The 18,646-nt window shown below is 44.5% G+C and overlaps 1 long non-coding RNA gene across 2 annotated transcripts in view; it reads right to left on the bottom strand.

Moving 5' to 3' along the window:
- Positions 1-18,175, bottom strand: part of LOC137333907 (uncharacterized) — a 37,219-nt gene extending 19,044 nt beyond the window's left edge. The window contains exons 1-3 of one of the 2 annotated variants that reach the window (XR_010966008.1): positions 18,048-18,175; positions 17,264-17,319; positions 16,090-16,374 (exon numbers count right to left, since the gene is read on the bottom strand). This is a non-coding gene — a long non-coding RNA (uncharacterized lncRNA). The remainder of the gene's footprint in view (positions 1-16,089; positions 16,375-17,263; positions 17,320-18,047) is intronic. The other variant, XR_010966010.1, reaches the window with a different exon arrangement.
- Between the last annotated feature and the right edge of the window lie 471 nt (positions 18,176-18,646).

The raw sequence follows: 18,646 nt of genomic DNA, 5'->3' as shown, positions 1-18,646 counted from the left end.
TCGTTGATATATACTGTGAATAGCTGGGGCCCAAGCACTGATCCCTGTGGTACCCCACTAGTCACTGTCTGCCACCCGGAAAAAGACCCGTTTATTCCTACTCTCTGTTTCCAGTCTGTCAACCAATTCTCAATCCATGCCAGGGTATTCCCCCCAATCCCATATGCTTTAATTTTGCACACTAACCTCTTGTGTGGGACCTTATCAAAAGCCTTCTGAAAATCCAAGTACACCACATCCACTGGTTCTCCCCTATCTATTCTACTAGTTACATCCTCAAAAAACTCCAGTAAATTTGTTAAGCACGATTTCCCTTTCATAAACCCATGCTGACTTTGTCCAATCCCATTAATGCCTTCCAAGTGTTCTGTTATCATATCCTTTATAATAGACTCTAGCATTTTCCCCACTACTGATGTTAGGCTAACTGGTCTGCAATTCCCTGTTTTTTTCTCTCCCTCCTTTTTTAAATAGTGGGGTTACATTTGCCAACCTTCAATCTGTAGGAACTGTTCCAGAGTCTATAGAATTTTGGAAGATGACCACCAATGCATCCACTATTTCCAGGGCCACTTCCTTTAGTACTCTGGGATGTAGATTATCAGGCCCTGGGGATTTGTCAGCCTTTAGCCCCATTAATTTCCCTAGCACTATTTTTTTACTAATACTGATTTCCTTCAGTTTCTCCCTCTCACTAGACCCTTGGTTCCCTAACATTTCCGGGAGATTATTTGTGTCCTCCTTTGTGAAGACAGAACCAAAGTATGTGTTTAATTGTTCTGCCATTTCTTTGTTCCCCATTATAATTTCCCCCATTTCTGACTGTAAGGGAACTACATTTGTCTTCACTAATCTTTTTCTCTTGACATATTTAGGATGAGGAAGGAACAGGGAGGAGCACAGGGAAAAAGAAGCAATCAGGTCAAGAAGGAGGATGAAGGAAAGGGGAATAGGGGGAGAGGGATGGGGCCGGGGAGAGTGAAGTGAGGAAAACTACCTCAGCTGCAGGGGCGGGTATTAAGATTTCACAGGTGAACTGGTCAGGAATTTCAATTAATTGGAGGGGAGGTTAGATTATCATCCCTCCACCAAACATTATATGGTCAGATCACACTTTGAATATTGTGTCCAGTTCTCGTTGCCAAGAAACAAAAAGATATTCAAGCTCTGGAGGGAGTACAGAGAAGATCTACTAGACTGAGCATAGGTTATGAGGAAAGACTGTAGAAACTTGAACTTTTCAGCCTAGAAGGAGGTATCTGAGAGGTGATCCTCTAGAAGTGTATAAGATCGTTAGGGGTATAGAAAAAGTTTACTACTACAAAAGTATATTGCTTTAAATTAAACTGTAGATGTAAAGGACACGGGTTTAAACTAGTAAAATGTAACTCTAGGACTGATATCAGGAAATTCTTCACACAGAGTATGAAGTAACGTGTGGAATAAACTTTCCGATGGAGTAATGGAGGCAGAAATTCTGAAATTATTTAAGAAACGATTGGATGCTACAATAGGAGGACGTTAGGATCCCTCTGGAGTGAAGAACTAAGATGGGCCAAATGGCCTTCCTCAGGCTCAGATTGGAGGGTAGAGGAGTTGGCATTAGCTCAAACCTCATTCCATCAGGCACCAATTTGTCTTCTCGGGGATGGGGGACTGGAGGGGGAGGAGGAAGTTACATTTGGTTGGTTATCTGGCCTCCATCTTTATTTGAATGGTGAGGGTTCACTAAGTTCGCGTTACTTCAGCCAACTTCATGGAAAGAAAAATATGGACTTTCACATTTTTATTAATGCAGCATCGGAACAACAGCATCTGACAACATAGAGTCAGGTACCCACATGTTGGACCGAGATATCTGCTACAGCAAGTTGTGATTCAGCCATAGCTCAAATGGTGAGGGGTCGTTTTAAAAGAAAATCAGAAGAGATATTGTGCGCTTTAATTTAAATTTGAAGTAACAGTTTTTAATCCTAAGATTTGCACTCCACTTAATAACCCGTTGGGATTCAATAGGTTAATTAGGCATGTGCTGGCCAGAGGCCGAGTTGTGAGTCTCAAATAGATGGTATAATATTGCAGGTCTTTGGAAAGTTTCTAATGGTAAATGACAATTTTACCTTGAAATGATCTATCACAATGCCACCTACAGGCACTGCATGGAATTCTGAAACCCACCTACCATTTTTATTATGTAACAGATCTTTTACAAGTTGCGCTGTGAAGTCTGTACAGCATTAAGATCGATATTGCTTAAAATAGCAATTGTGAGAGTTTATTTTGCCCTCTAGAGGAAGATTTTGCTTTCTGCACCAGGTGTAACAAAATCACAAGTATGCTCTTTGTAAACAGGTTTACAACTTTGTTATATGTAACATACAGAAGAAATCTCTCCTAGAATTACTGAGACATTATTTATATGTTCACAGTATCACTGATTCTTAGATATATAAGAAACTCTCACCCGAGGGTTTAATAAGAACATCGGCTATTGTAATGTCTGCAGCTGACATCACAAACATATGGGGCTCACTTTTGAAATGAAAGTGCGGGTGCATTGGGGATGGGAGGGCAAAGAAAATCTGGATTTCCAGGAATGGGCAGAAATCCCGGCTCCAACACGCCTAAGAACGCGCATGATCCAGTCATCCGGGTGTGCGCGCCATTCCCGAACCCAGAAGTCCCATCGGCAATTAAAGCCGGTGGGACGATATTTAAAGCAATAAATCATGTACTTAAAGTATTTGAAATGTACATAAATCTAATTAAGAATGAAGGCAAGCGATTTCAACGCTGTCTCAGTGTGTTTCCCGTGCTGTGTGAAACATGCCATGGGGAACGAGTCATGTTTCAGCCGGCAGCTATTTGGACATTTAAATTCCTGTTTGACAGATGAGGATAAAAGGTGAGTTACTGCAGCAGGGCACTCAGTTCACTCAGACAAACTTTTGGCTGGGAGATCTTTGTGTTTCGACTGAAAATTCCAGTTCCAGTACCTCGCCAATGTGCTGCTGTCCCTCCATCATTCTCCTTTTAAAGAATGGCCCCCAGGGTTCAGTATCTGTATCCAGCTGAGCAGAGCCTGGAGAGGAGTGTGCCCACCGGCGCGGACTCTCCACAGCTGCCCCTGCCACCAGTGTCTGCTCATGCTCACTTGTGTGTGGTGACTCACCAGATGCCAACCCAACTAACTGACTACTAGGACCCACTGAGGTGTGAGTATCTGCACTGGTGGATGGCTCGCTAAGATGTGACAGTGCGTCCTCAGGGAGCTCCTCTGAGGAATCGCCCTCTGCCGTCACTGTAGTCATTGAAGAGCCTGAAGGAGGACAGAAGGCAATATTAAGCAATATCACAGATGTGTCACGTTGCGATGAGCATACTGAGGTATTCAACATGGCAATCATTGTCAACATCAATTCATGTTGTGCGTGATGAATGTTAAAATTGTGTCACCAGACTTTGTGGGCGCCAGTCTCTGCGTCCCCGAAGGACAGGCACTCGAGGGTGCGGCTGATCTGCAGGGCCTCCTCCTCCGCCTCTGTGAGGATTACTATTTGTTGTGGCCCCCCTCCAATACTCACCCTCTCGCATGTATTTTGCGCTCTCTTCTCCTAGAAGGGGAGAAAGTACAGACGTGTGAGTAAGTGAGGGTGAAGTGGTCAGCCGATGAATGCATTGCTTTGGGTGAGGCTGACCGTGAAAGAGGTGCATCAGAGTGTGAGTATGAGACAGAGACATCACATTGGACCAGGATTGGGGTGAGTGGTAGAGGTGGGGTCACAAATGGGGAGGTGAGGAAGTGATCAGGAGGTGAAGGTAAGTTGAGGTTGAGCCTTATGTGGGTGTGAGGAGTGATGTAATGGAGTAGTCTTGACAGTGCATAATGAGTTGGGGGGTGGGGGCGATGATGGGGAACACGGAATGCAGGAGAATCAGTAAGTGTACTCACTTTTGCTGACCTAGTTAGGTCATTGAAACGCTTCCTGCACTGGACCCAGGTGTGGGAGATGTTGCTACTGCTGGTGACCTCCTCTGCCACCTCGAGCCAGGCCTTCTTGGCAGCAGAGGCAGGGTGTTTCCTCCTGTCGGCCAGGTAAAATAGTTCCCTCCTCCTCCTCACCCTAGCTGAAGTGAGGTATCGCTGAATCTTGGAGCAGCCTTGCCCCTGTGCTGCTCCATTGGGTCTTCTTTTTCTTTGCTCAACCAAAACCCATTGGCACAATGGCCCTTTAAACCCAGATGATCCAGCTGACAGCCTGTCATTTTTTTATATATTCGTTCATGGGATGTGGGCGTCGCTAGCAAGGCCGGCATTTATTGCCCATTCCTAATTTCCCTTGAGAAGGTGGTGGTGAGCCGCCTTCTTGAGCCGCTGCAGTCCGTGTGGTGAAGGTTCTCCCACAGTGCTGTTAGGAAGGGAATTCCAGGATTTTGACCCAGCGACGATGAAGGAACGGCGATATATTTCCAAGTCAGGATGGTGTGTGACTTGGAGGGGAACGTGAAGGTGGTGTTGTTCCCATGTATCTGCTGCTCTTGTCCTTCAAGGTGGTAGATGGCGCGGGTTTGGGAGGCGCTGTCAAAGAAGCCTTGGCGAGTTGCTGCAGTGCATCCTGTGGATGGTACACACTGCAGCCACAGTGCGCCGGTGGTGAAGGAAGTGAATGTTTAGGGTGGTGGATGGGGTGTCAATCAAGCGGGCTGCTTTATCTTGGATGGTGTCGAGCTTCTTGAGTGTTGTTGGAGCTGCACTCATCCAAGCAAGTGGAGAGTATTCCATCACACTCCTGACTTGTGCCTTGTAGATGGTGGAAAGGCTTTGGGGAGTCAGGAGGTGAGTCACTCGCCGCAGAATACCCAGCCTCTGACCTGCTCTCATAGCCACAGTATTTATATGGCTGGTCCAGTTAAGTTTCTGGGCAATGGTGAGGGGATTTGGCGATGGTAATGCCGTTGAATGTCAAGGGGAGGTGGTTAGACTCTCTCTTGTTGGAGATGGTCATTGCCTGGCACGAATGTTACTTGCCACTTATCAGCCCAAGTCTGGATGTTGTCCAGGTCTTGCTGCATGCGGGCTCGGACTGCTTCATTATCTGAGGGGTTGCGAATGGAACTGAACACTGTGCAGTCATTTGCGAACATCCCCATTTCTGACCTTATGCTGGAGGGAAGGTCATTGATGAAGCAGCTGAAGATGGTTGGGCCGAGGACACTGCCCTGAGGATCTCCTGCTGCAATGTCCTGGGGCTGAGATGATTGGCCTCCAACAACCACTACCATCTTCCTTTGTGCTAGGTATGACTCCAGCCACTGCAGAGTTTTCCCCCTGATTCCCATTGACTTCAATTTTACTAGGGCTCCTTGGTGCCACACTCGGTCAAATGCTGCCTTGATGTCAAGGGCAGTCACTCTCACCTCACCTCTGGAATTCAGCTCTTTTGTCCATGTTTGGACCAAGGCTGTAATGAGGTCTGGAGCAGAGTGATCCTGCCGGTACCCAAACTGAGCATCACGTGGATGCATAGTCCGCCCACTGCGCAGCTTTCGGATGGCAAACCCAGACAAGGTGAAGGGGCACGGTCGCATGGGGAACGGTAAGTTTTTATTATTCAAGTTTGCCTCGCGCCCATTGACCCCCCCCCTGCTGCCATGCCTTTTAAAATAGAGACCCTGATTTGACTTGATGCTGGAAAGATGGTGGTTGGGTATTTTGTCGCAGTTACTTTTGACCACTTCTGAAAATATCCCTATCCACTACTTAAGAACATAAGAAATAGGAGCAGGAGTAGGCCAATCGGCCCTTCGAGCCTGCTCCGCCATTTAATAAGATCATGGCTGATCTGATCCTCACCTCAAATCTAAATTCATGTCCAATTTCCTGCCCGCTCCCCGATAAGAACATAAGAAATAGGAGCAGGAGTATTTAATTACTTATTACCTACCTACTTATTTCCTTCAATTTGTAATGTCCAAAGAGTCCTTACTTTGGAAGAACCGTTGAAACTGAAGTGAGCTAATACCAGCGAGATAGAAATAATTAGCCTAAGATGTTGCAGCTACAATTGCACATGTTCAATCTGGTCCTTCATACAGGTAGGTAAGGTTTAGGTACAATCTCCAAAAAGTGAAATTATATTTTGGTGTTTTGGTCAAATTTCTACCAGTTCCAATCATTCACATCATGTTAAGTTGCAAAGAAAATATTTCCACATATCATGAAATGTATCAATTTAACTAATTATTAGTCAGAGATCCAATCAAAGCAGGGATTCGACATGACTAAAGCCTATCACCATGTGAGGAATTTACACCTGCTCAGAGAAATCCATATGTCAGAACAGAAAAATATTTGTTCTTAGAAATATAACATTTCATTGTAACGCATCATGCACCTTTGTTGAATCACTGCCATGTGATTTTGACCATTTTCCCACAGAAATGATTGGAAAAAACAAGATGCTTTTAATTTTGGATTTTTTAAAGCATTGTACATTCAGACAAGTTGAAAAAAAGGTGAGACAATAGGTAATTACGATGATAATGAGACAGCTTAGGTGTTGTTTCCACATAGACTGTAAATAAGCAATTCATTAGCCGAGCTATGTAATTAAAACAACAACTGAACCCATTGTATTGGAAAGTACTGCTCCTCTTTTTTTTGGCTGTTAATAGAAAGATGTCAGATAGAGAGTGGGAAAACAGACTGGGAGAGAGGCTTTTTGAAACAGAATGCTGTTCGGGCAGTTAGGTTTTTAAAGAGTAAGCTGCAAGAGTTTTCGCCAAGACAATGAGGTCAGTATGCTGGAGCATACTGACCTCATTGTTAGAAGATATCTTGTTTAAGGTGAAGTAATCTGCAAACTGTCTTTCTCAGAGCGATCATTTATCTACCTCACAGTTGCACAATTACAGAATGTATAAGATTACATATTTCCAACACTGATGGTTGCAGTTGCACTTCACCTGCCAACTGCCAACAAAAGGTAAGTGTGAAGTGTACTTTTTTTTATTACATTTTCTGTGGAGCCAGAAGGAGCAGGAGTACTCCTCCCCCCACCCGACTCTACAGTCCCAGTTGCCCAATCCAAACCCCCCTCTCTGAACTTACCTGAATGATCCCGGCAGCGGCCAGAAATTCATTTTTTTCATGGAACATTTTGGAGGGGGAGGGCGAACAGCCAGCTGTCGTGGTGCACATAGGCACCAACGATATAGGTAAAAAAGGGGATGAGGTCCTAAAAGCAGAATATAGGGAGTTAGGAGGTAAATTAAAAAATAGGACCTCAAAGGTAGTAATCTCAGGATTGCTGCCAGTGCCACGTGCTAGTCAGAGTAGAAATAGGAGGATATTTCAAATGAATACGTGGCTAGAGGAATGGTGCAAGGGGGAGGGATTCAAATTCCTGGGACACTGGAAACGGTTCTGGGGGAGGTGGGACCAGTACAAACCGGACGGTCTGCACCTGGGCAGGGCCGGGACCGCTGTCCTAGGAGGAGTGTTTGCTAGTGCTGTTGGGGAGGGTTTAAACTAAAGTGGCAGGGGGTTGGGAACCTGAGCAGGGAGAGAGAGGAAAGCGTAACAGGAAGGGACAGAAGGTATGGAGTAATAGGTAAAGTGTTAAAAAAGGAAAAAGCAGGAACTAAGCGTCACAAAACAGATTTGAAAGTTCTTTATCTGAATGCACGTAGCATTCGTAATAAAATGGACGAGTTAACGGCACAAATAACTACGTATGGGTATGATCTTGTGGCCATTACAGAAACATGGCTGCAGGGTGACAACGACTGGGAATTAAATATGCCAGGGTATTTAACAATCAGGAAGGACAGGCAGGAAGGAAGGGGAGGTGGGGTGGCTATGTTAATAAAGGAAGGAATCACTGTAATACAGAGAAATGATATTGGGACAAAGCATCAAGATAATGAAACAGTTTGGGTGGAGATAAGGAATAATAAGGGAAAAAAAACATTAGTGGGCGTAGTATATAGGCCTCCTAATAGTTGCAACTCTGCTGGAAGAAGTATTAATCAGGAGATAGTCGGGGCATGTAATAAGGGAACAGCCATAATTATGGGGGATTTTAATTATCATATTAACTGGACAAATCAAATTGGGCAGAGCAGCCTTGAGGATGAGTTCATTGAGTGCATCAGGGATGGATTTCTTGAGCAGTATGTAACTGATCCTACAAGGGGGCAGGCAACCTTGGACCTGGTCCTGTGTAATGAGTCAGGATTAATTAATAATGTCCTAGTTAAGGATCCCCTTGGAACGAGCGACCACAACATGGTTGAATTCCATATCCAATTAGAGGGTGAGAAGGTTGATTCTCAAACAAGCGTACTGAGCTTGAATAAAGGAGACTATGATGGTATGAGAGCGGAATTGATTAAAGTGGACTGGGAAAATAGATTAAAGGGTAAGACGGTACATGGGCAGTGGTGTTCATTTAGGGAGTTATTTTACAACTTTCAAAATAAATATATTCCACTGAGGAAAAAAGGGTGTAAAAGAAATGACAGCCACCCGTGGCTAAGTAAAGAAATCAAGGATAGTATCCGACTAAAAACAAGGACATATAAGGTAGCCAAACTTAGTGGGAGGATAGAAGATTGGGAATTCTTCAAAAGACAGCAAAAAGTAACTAAAGGATTGATTAAGAAAGGGAAGTTAGATTATGAAAAGAAATTAGCAAAAAATATAAAAACAGATAGCAAGAGTTTCTATAGTTATATAAAAAGAAAAAGGGTGGCTAAGGCAAACATAGGTCCCTTAGAGGATGAGACCGGGAAATTAATGGTGGGAAACATGGAGATGGCAAAAATGCTGAACAAATATTTTGTTTCAGTCTTTACAGTAGAGGACACTAAGAATATCCCAACACTGGACAAACAGGGGACTCTCGGGGGGGAGGAGCTAAATACGATTAAAATCACTCAGGAGATGGTACTCAGTAAAATAATGGGACTCAAGGCGGATAAATCCCCTGGACCTGATGGCTTCCATCCTAGGGTCTTGAGGGAAGTGGCAGTAGGGATTGTGGATGCTTTGGTGATAGTTTTCCAAAATTCCCTGGACTCAGGAGAGGTCCCGGCAGATTGGAAAACTGCTAATGTAACACCGTTATTTAAAAAGGGTAGTAGGCAGAAGGCTGGAAATTATAGGCCAGTTAGCTTAACATCTGTGGTGGGTAAAATTTTGGAGTCTATTATTAAGGAGACAGTAACGGAACATTTAGATAAGCATAATTTAATAGGACAAAGTCAGCATGGCTTTATGAAGGGGAAGTCATGTCTGACAAATTTGCTTGAGTTCTTCGAGGATATAACGTATAGGGTGGATAAAGGGGAACCAGTGGACGTAGTGTATTTAGACTTCCAGAAGGCATTCGACAAGGTGCCACATAAAAGATTATTACTTAAGATAAAAAATCACGGGATTGGGGGTAATATTCTGGCATGGGTGGAGGATTGGTTATCAAACAGGAAGCAGAGAGTTGGGATAAATGGTTCATTTTCGGACTGGCAACCAGTAACCAGTGGTGTTCCACAGGGGTCGGTGCTGGGTCCCCAACTCTTTACAATCTATATTAACGATTTGGAGGAGGGGACCGAGTGCAACATATCAAAATTTGCAGATGATACAAAGATGGGAGGGAAAGTAGAGAGTGAGGAGGACATAAAAAACCTGCAAGGGGATATAGACAGGCTGGGTGAGTGGGCGGAGATTTGGCAGATGCAATATAATATTGGAAAATGTGAGGTTATGCACTTTGGCAGGAAAAATCAGAGAGCAAGTTATTTTCTTAATGGCGAGAGACTGGAAAGTACTGCAGTACAAAGGGATCTGGGGGTCCTAGTGCAAGAAAATCAAAAAGTTGGTATGCAGGTGCAGCAGGTGATCAAGAAAGCCAACGGAATGTTGGCTTTTATTGCTAGGGGGATAGAATATAAAAACAAGGAGGTATTGCTGCAGTTATATAAGGTATTGGTGAGACCGCACCTGGAATACTGCATACAGTTTTGGTCTCCATACTTAAGAAAAGACATACTTGCTCTCGAGGCAGTACAAAGAAGGTTCACTCGATTAATCCCGGGGATGAGGGGGCGGACATATGAGGAGAGGTTGAGTAGATTGGGACTCTACTCATTGGAGTTCAGAAGAATGAGAGGCGATCTTATTGAAACATATAAGATTGTGAAGGGTCTTGATCGGGTGGATGCAGTAAGGATGTTCCCAAAGATGGGTGAAACTAGAACTAGGGGGCATAATCTTAGAATAAGGGGCTGCTCTTTCAAAACTGAGATGAGGAGAAACTTCTTCACTCAGAGGGTGGTCGGTCTGTGGAATTTGCTGCCCCAGGAAGCTGTGGAAGCTACATCATTAGATAAATTTAAAACAGAAATAGACAGTTTCCTAGAAGTAAAGGGAATTAGGGGTTATGGGGAGCGGGCAGGAAATTGGACATGAAGCTGAGTTCGGATCGGTCAATGCCCTGTGGGTGGCGGAGAGGGCCCAGGGGCTATGTGGCCGGGTCCTGCTCCGACTTCTTGTGTTCTTTAGATTTGTGGTTGGGATCAGATCAGCCATGATCTTATTGAATGGCGGAGCAGGCTCGAGGGGCCGATTGGCCTACTCCTGCTCCAATTTCTTATGTTCTTATGTTCTTATGTTCTTATGGAGCAAGCTGCCTGTGGAGGTGCGACAGGCAACAGAATCTCGCCCTGAAGATGTAGATGAGGCACGAGGCCCAAGGCCCAATTTCGGGACAAACTCGGCTCTCTCTGTAGGCTCCGGGCCTGCCCTGTTCAGGATTCTTCAGCTGTCGCTGAGGGCTAAGCAGCGACCGTCAACAAAAAGTACTTTTTTTAAAAAAACGTTCCTGTGGAGCCAAGAGGAGCAGGGGTGCTCCTCCCTGCACCACAGCACTTCTGAGGTTTGCTGACATCCCACGATCTGCCCTCCTCCCGTTGTCTTTCCCCCTTCCACTGCTTGCAAAGCAGGTGGCATGAAAATTGAAATGCTGGCAATGGGGCGAGCTGCCTCTGGAAATGTGACAGGCGCCGGCAGCTCACCCTGAAGATGTAGATGAGGCCCGAGGCCTGAGGCCCAATTTTGGCACGCGCTGTGTGCGCCTTTACCCCTCAGACCGCTTATAGGAGGGACTGACAGTACTAAACCCGATAATTATCTACATCACATCTGAATTTATAACAATTGCAAATATTTATTGTGGTAAAGCAATGACTGATATACATTGCTGAGTGCTAAAATTACATAGAATTTACAGCTCAGAAACAGGCCGTTTGGCCCAACTGGTCTGTGCCAGTGTTTATGCTCCACACAAGCCTACTCCCACTCTATCAGCATAACCATCTATTCCTTTCTCCCTCGTACTTATCTAGCTTCCCCTTAAATGCATCTATGCTATTTGCCTCAACTACTCCTTGTGGTAGTGAGTTTCACATTCTAACCACTCTCTGGGTAAAGAAGTTTCTCCTGAATTCCTTATTGGATTTGTTAGTGACAATCTTATATTTATGACTCCTAGTTCTGGTCACCCCCATAAGTGGAAACATCTTCTCTATGTCTACCCTATCAAAATGTTATAATTTAGGATGAGTCAGTGTTCTGATCATATTACTGCACTGAGTACAAAGACTACCTTTGTAAATTGTGCTTGAGAACATTCAATCCATTAAGTGTCGCTTCCTCAATATGTTAATGTAGGTCAAAAAAGGGTCACAAGGACAGATGAATAATAACCACACTTCACATGGCAGTGCCAAGTTGGGGCACATGGAACTTTCAAATGAAATAGGAAAGAAAAACTGCCACGGAGGAGAAAAATGCACACAGGTTAAAAATAATCGATACAATTTTGGATTCGGGCAGACATCGGGTGGGCGGTGGGGAGACAATCGCATCACCTGCCCAATATTGTTGGCGGGAATGTTCTGCTTTATGTGAGAACTCTGGTTCTGGCGTGACTCTCATTGTACGTGTGCTATGCATCTGTGCCTGGGTTCCTGATAGAAGTCATGAGCTAAGTGTTCAGGGATAGCTTTTGTCCCCAATTAGCCAGCCTGACACCCGATGGTCTGGGTGGAAGTGACGGATTATTGAGGACTGGTGCGGGGTGAAGGCATAATGACTAGTGCCAGGATACCGGGCACAGACCTGTGTAATTCATTGCCTATGGTCACAGGCAAGTTGCACGTTAAGGAACGGAATCCCTTCCTGTTGTAGTAAAGGCTTTGTCTTGTACTGGACCACACAGCTGCAATCAATGACTCCCTGCACCTGAGAAATCCGCCACTCTCGCAAAGCCACCACACTCATCTCTTGCTTGGCAGCCTCCATTGGGAAGGTGATGAATTCCTGGCGGCTAGCAAACAGTTCATCTGTGACCTCCTTGATTGCAGTGTGCACAGCAAACTGAGAGATGTTACTGATGTCACCTGCTGGATGTTGGAAGGAGCCTGACCCTGAAGGGGCAGGAAAGTTCAGGGTCACAGTGACCTTCACAGCCACAGGCAGTGTTGTGGATGCCCTGGTGTTGAACTGTAATTAATGCTTCAGCAAGTGGCAGAGCTCAGTCTGCCTCCCTGGACAACTGGAGCCACCTGACGCATTGTTCGCCTGTAAAGGTGAGGTAGGAAATCCAGTTCTTGCACCCCCTCGTGGTAAAGGCCTCCTCTGCCCTTCCATGCTTCATCCTCTTCTCGCAGCCTCTGCAACCCTCTGCTGCCTTCCCTGCCGCTGCTGCAGCTGCCGCTGCCCCTCCTGCTCATACTGCAGACCCCAAGGCAGACAAAACAGAATACCCGTGTTCCAACAATGCTGGAAAGCCAATCCTTTGAAAGGGTGCAGGACCTCCCAAAAAATCACTCTCCAAGTTCAGCTCAGTGAAACAGTAACCAAAAACACCGTCAACAATCCAAACAGAGACGTACCATAATGGAGGTGAGTTTCAGGAAGCCCTGCACTAAATTGGAGATTGATGAGTGGAGCTGGTTCCGGGCCTGCCTTATTCAAGATTCTTTAGCGGTCGCTGCAGGCTAAGCAGCGACCGTCACCAAAAAATGTGGGGGTTTTTGTACTTCCTGGGACTTCCCGGGACATACCAGAGATCCAATGCTTGTGAAGCAGGTATCCCAAAACTGGAACGCTGGCAATGGGCAAGGTGTCTCTGGAGGTGTGACATAGGGTTCCCAACCCTCCCGAAATCATAGAATCTTGGATGGTAACAGCACAGAAGGAGGCCATTCGGTTCATCAAGTCCAAGCTGGCTCTTTGTCGGAGCAATCCAGTTAGTCCTATTCCCCCACTCTTTCTCTGTAGCCCTGCAAATTTTTCCCTTTCAAGTATTTATCCAATTCTTTTTTGAAAGCCATGATTGAACCTGCTTCCACAACCCTTTCAAGCAGCGCATTCCAGATCATAACTACTCGCTGCGTAAAAAAGCTTTTCCTCATATCGCCTTTGGTTCTTTTGCCAATCACCTTAAATCTGTGTCCTCTCGTTCTCGACCCTTCCAACAATGGGAACAGTTTCTCTTTATGTACTTTATCTAAACCCTTCATGATTTTGAACACCTCTATCAAATCTCCTCATAACCTTCTCTACTCTAAAGGAGAACCACCCCAGCTTCTCCAGTCTATCCACGTAACTGAAGTCCCTCATCCCTGGAACCATTCTAGTAAATCTTTTCTGTACCCTCTCTCAGGCCTTCACATCCTTCCTAAAGTGCGGTGTCCAGAATTGGACACAGTACTCCAGTTGTGGCCAAACCAGTGTTTTTTTAAAGATTCAACATAACTTCCTTGCCTTTGTAGTCTGCGCCTCTATTTGTAATGCCCAGGATCCTGTATGCTTTTTAACCACTTTCTCAACCTGTTCTGCCACCTTCAGCGATTTGTGCCCGTATACCCCCAGTCCTCTCTGTTCTTGCACCTCTTTTAGAATTGTACCATTCAGTTTATATTGCTTCTCCTCATTCTTCCTGCCAAAATGTATCACTTTGCACTTCTCTGCGTTAAATTTAATCTGCCATGTGTCCTCCCATTCCACCAGTCTGTCTATGTCCTCTTCAAATCTATTACTATCCTCCTCACTGTTTATTACACTTCCAAGTTTTATGTCATCTGCAAATTTTGAAATTGTGCCTGTACACCCAAGTCAAAGTCATTAATATACATCAAGAAAAGCAGTGGTCCTAGTATTGACCCCTGGGGAACGCCATCGTATACCTTCCTCCAGTTCGAAAAACAAGCGTTCACCACTACTCTCTGTTTCCTGTCACTTAGCCAATTTCATATTCATGCTGCCACTGCCCCTTTTATTCCAGGGGCTTCAATTTTGCTGACACTTTATGTGGCACTTTATCAAACACCATTTGAATGTCCATATACACAAAATCAAGTTAGTTAAACACAATTTGCCTTTAACAAATCTATGCTGGCTTTCCTTTATTAATCCACATTTGTCCAAGTGATTATTAATTTTGTCTGGGGTATCATTTCTAAAAGCTTCCCCACCACCGAGGTTAAACTGACTGGCCTGTAGTTGTCGGGTTTATCCTTACACCCTTTTTTAAACAAGGGTGTAACATTTGCAATTCTCCAGTCCTCTGGCACCACCCATGTATCTAAGGAGGATTAGAAGATTATTGCCAGCACCTCTGCAATTTCCACCCTTACTTTCCTCAGCAACCTAGGATGCATCACATCCAACCGGCTGACTTATCTTTTACAGTGACTTTGGCGGCATCTTCTTCCTTGCTAAAGACAGATGCAAAGTATTCATTTAGTACCTGAGCCATGCCCTCTGCCTCCTTACGTAAATCTCTTTTCTGGTCCCTAATCAGCCTCACCCCTCCTCTTACAATCTGTTTACTATTTATATGCCTATAGAAGACTTTTGGATTCCCTTTTATATTAGCCACCAGTCTATTCTCATACTCGCTCTTTGCCCCACTTATTTCCTTTTTCACGTCTCCTCTGTACTTTCTATATTCAGCCTGGTTCTCACCTGTATAATCAATCTAACCTCTGTCATACACCCCTTTTTCTGCTTCATCTTTCTATCTCTTTCATCATCCAAGGAGCTCTGGCTTTGGTTGCCCTACCTTTCCCCCTTGTGGAAATGTACCTGGACTGTACCTGAACCATCTCCTCTTTAAAGACCGCCCATTGTTCGATTACAGTTTTGCCTGCCAATCTTTGATTCCAATTTATCCGGGCCAGATCCGTTATCAACCCACTGAAATTGGTCCTCCTTCAATTAAGTATTTTTATTCTAGATTGCTCCTTGTCCTTTTCCATAATTAATCTAAATCTTATGATACTATAATCACTGTTCCCTAAATGTTCCCCCACTGACACTTGCTCCACTTGACCCACTTCATTTTCCAGAACTAGATCCAGCAATGCCTCCTTCCTCGTTAGACCAGAAACATAATGATCAAGAAAGTTCTCCTGAACCCAATCAGAAATTTCTCCCCCTTTGTCCTTTACACTATTACTATCCCAATCTATATTAGGATAGTTGAAGTCCCCCATTATCACTACTCTATAATTCATGCACCTCTCTGTAATTTCACTGCAAATTTGCTTCTCCTTCCTACTAATTAGTGGCCAATAGAATACACTCAGTAGTGTAATGGCGCCTCTATTGTTTCTTAACCAAATAGATTCTGTCCCTGACCCCTCAAGGACATTGTCTCTCACCAGCACTGTAATATTCTCCTTAATCAATACTGCCACCCACCACCCCACCTCCTTTCTTTCCTTCCCTATCTTTCCTGAACACCTTGTATCCAGGAATATTTAGTGCCCAATCCTGCCCTTTTTTGAGCCAGGTTTCCATTATTGCCACTACATCGTATTCCCATGTGGCTATTTGCACCTGCAGCTCACCAACCTTATTCACCACGCTTCATGCGTTTACACACAAGCACTCTAAGCCTATCTTAGACCTTCTCGTATTCATGACCTGGAATCGGGGGTTCTTCCCCTGAGCGCTGCCTCCAGCAGTCCGAGAGATCAGCGATTTAAATTTCCCGCCATAGTGCGCCCACCTACCCCCGTTCCATGACATCACCGGCTGTTGATGGAGAAGCCTCCGGCTCAGTGACATCACCCGCAGAGCCACAACCTCGTGGATCGCAGTCGGGAGGGTGCTGGAGAGTCGGGAATCTGGGTGTCGGTATTCGGGGAGTCTCAGCAATCGAGGGGTCTGTGAAATAATGGAGGTTGTCTCTGAAATGGAGGGTTTCTTAACATTGGGGGGGGGTTCCTTTGTTTCCCCTCTTCCCCTCCAGGGTGGCCTCCTGGTTCTTGGAATTTGTCGCATAACAGCTACTGGCACTAAAGAACAAGCAAAAATATTGAACTACAGGAGACCCAACCTTTATAAGGTAAATGCAATAACATTTGTAGAAATCATGTGACCAGATGTCATGTGATCAGGCAACACATGGTCAGAATATCATGTGGTCAGAATGTCACATGATCAAACCTCCAGGAATGCCTCCAACCAGAGTTGGCAATCCTTGTGTGACAGGTGCTGGCAGCTCTCCCAAATTGTTGAAAGGTGGCCCGAAGCCCAATATAAGGTGAGCCTCGGGCCTCCCAGATGGGGCACAAACTCCATGCATGTTGTTAGTTATGCACCCGGAAATGAGCCATAACCAATTTTTACCCCCAGGGCTATTACATTAGTTGGTTTTTTTTCTTCATTTTTAATAGTGACTTTAATGGACACCTAATCCAGCTAGTCCCTTCTCCGTCTTGAATCAACAGGGAGAATAGCAGACACAATATTGAACATACTGTATCTGTCACCATCTGATGTGCTACTTGTAAAATGGGGTCAGGCTGCAGGTTAACAAGAACGTGATGTTGTTGTTCATTCAGGCACTCCAGATCAAAATGTAAATGTTCTTTTTCATAAATACTACAATGGAAAATGATTGCATGACAGTAATGTTGCCATATTCTAGTCATAACCCGCATGTCTGGCCCTCGGTAAGCATGCTGCTGCATGTATTTCTAGGCCTCGTTCCACACCCTTCCAACTCCAGGATCTTGCTGAAGCTGGAATACGTATAACAGAGGTAAAATTTTTGGATTGTCCCCATTGACAAAAGGTTGTTGAGTAATTCTGCAGTAATTTAAAGGAATTATGCCATAAACCACAAAGACAAAGCTCCAGTAACTTATAATCATCACCTGAAACCCAAGATTAGATTGCTACCTGCAAGTCACTCCCATGTAGCCATTATTTCTTATTCAAGTGTAGCAGGTCAGGACCTATAACACAAAAAGGGAGGTTAATGTTTTGGCTGTAGATTCTTCATCAGAAATGAAAACTGAAAAATAAATAAAATACTTAACAGGGTTAGAAGCATAAAAATGTGGGGGAAGAAACAACAGATACTCAAAGCACAGAGAGGAAGTTAATGGAATTACCTGCAAACTGCTTAATAGAAAGTTGTAATGATAGAAAATGGCCTAAATTTCTCGCTATCTTCGGCACTTGCGCTGTTGTTGCATGGAAAAGATCAAGGGAATTGGCATTTTAGCGCATTTGGATACATTTACACTGCTATTGTGCTAAACACGTCGCCAAGATCTTTTAACAGTACAAATCTTACACCCGCCCATAGCTGCACCATTCAGGTACACAGAAGTTTCCTGGGTTAACAAAGTTGGGGTGACAAAAAGAATTGAACTAGGATATGCGGAGTGAACAGTTCCTCTGGAAAGCAAAGAAAGGAAGGGATGGCGAAGGTGTGCTTGCTGGCGGGTTCACGTTGTAGGTGGCAGAATGAGGCTGGTTAGATGAAGAGTGAAGGCAAGGGGAGCCCATTAAATAAACAAAAAATAAATCTTTATAGGCCAACACAAATTTGTTATAAAGCTATCAACATCAGGGAACTACTATGGCGGACATTTAAGACCAGCAAGAGTCAACCAACTATGGCAGGTTGCTAACCCATTTAAACATTTGGATTTGTGTTTATGTACAAGGTCCTTACAGATAAGGAAGACCATTTGGCCCATCTTAATTCATCCATTCCTCCATTGCTGCTTCTACTTGTTTCTTAAATGATTCCAGAATTTTTGCTTCACCATTTTCCCAGAAGTTCATTCCAAGTGTTTGTCACTCCCTACGTGAAGAAGAAGGAGCTGATATCAGTCCCAAAGTTACATTTCACTATTTTCAGTGACCCGAGAGCACAATTCTAATAGGGGTACAGGAACAGAGAGGTCTGGGGGTAAATGTGCACAAATCGTTGAAGGTGGCAGGGTAGGTTAAGAAAGCGGTTAAAAAAGCATACAGGATCCTGGACTTTATAAATTGAGGCATAGAGTGCAAAAGTAAAGAAGTCATGATGAACCTTTATAAAACACTGGTTCGGCCACAACTGGAGTATTGTGTCTAATTCTGGGCACTGCACTTTAGGAAAGATGCAAAGGCCTTAGAGAGGGTGCAGAAGAGATTTACTAGAATGATTCCGGGGATGAGGGACTTTAGTTACGTGGATAGACTGGAGAAGCTGGGATGTTCTCCCTGGAACAGAGAAGGTTGAGAGGAGATTTGATAGAGGTATTGAAAATCATGAAGGACTAGACA

Source organism: Heptranchias perlo, chromosome 2 (genome assembly GCF_035084215.1).
Source record: "Heptranchias perlo isolate sHepPer1 chromosome 2, sHepPer1.hap1, whole genome shotgun sequence".
In the NCBI taxonomy this organism is placed as follows: domain Eukaryota; kingdom Metazoa; phylum Chordata; class Chondrichthyes; order Hexanchiformes; family Hexanchidae; genus Heptranchias; species Heptranchias perlo.
This window is presented reverse-complemented; position numbering and strand designations above follow the sequence as displayed.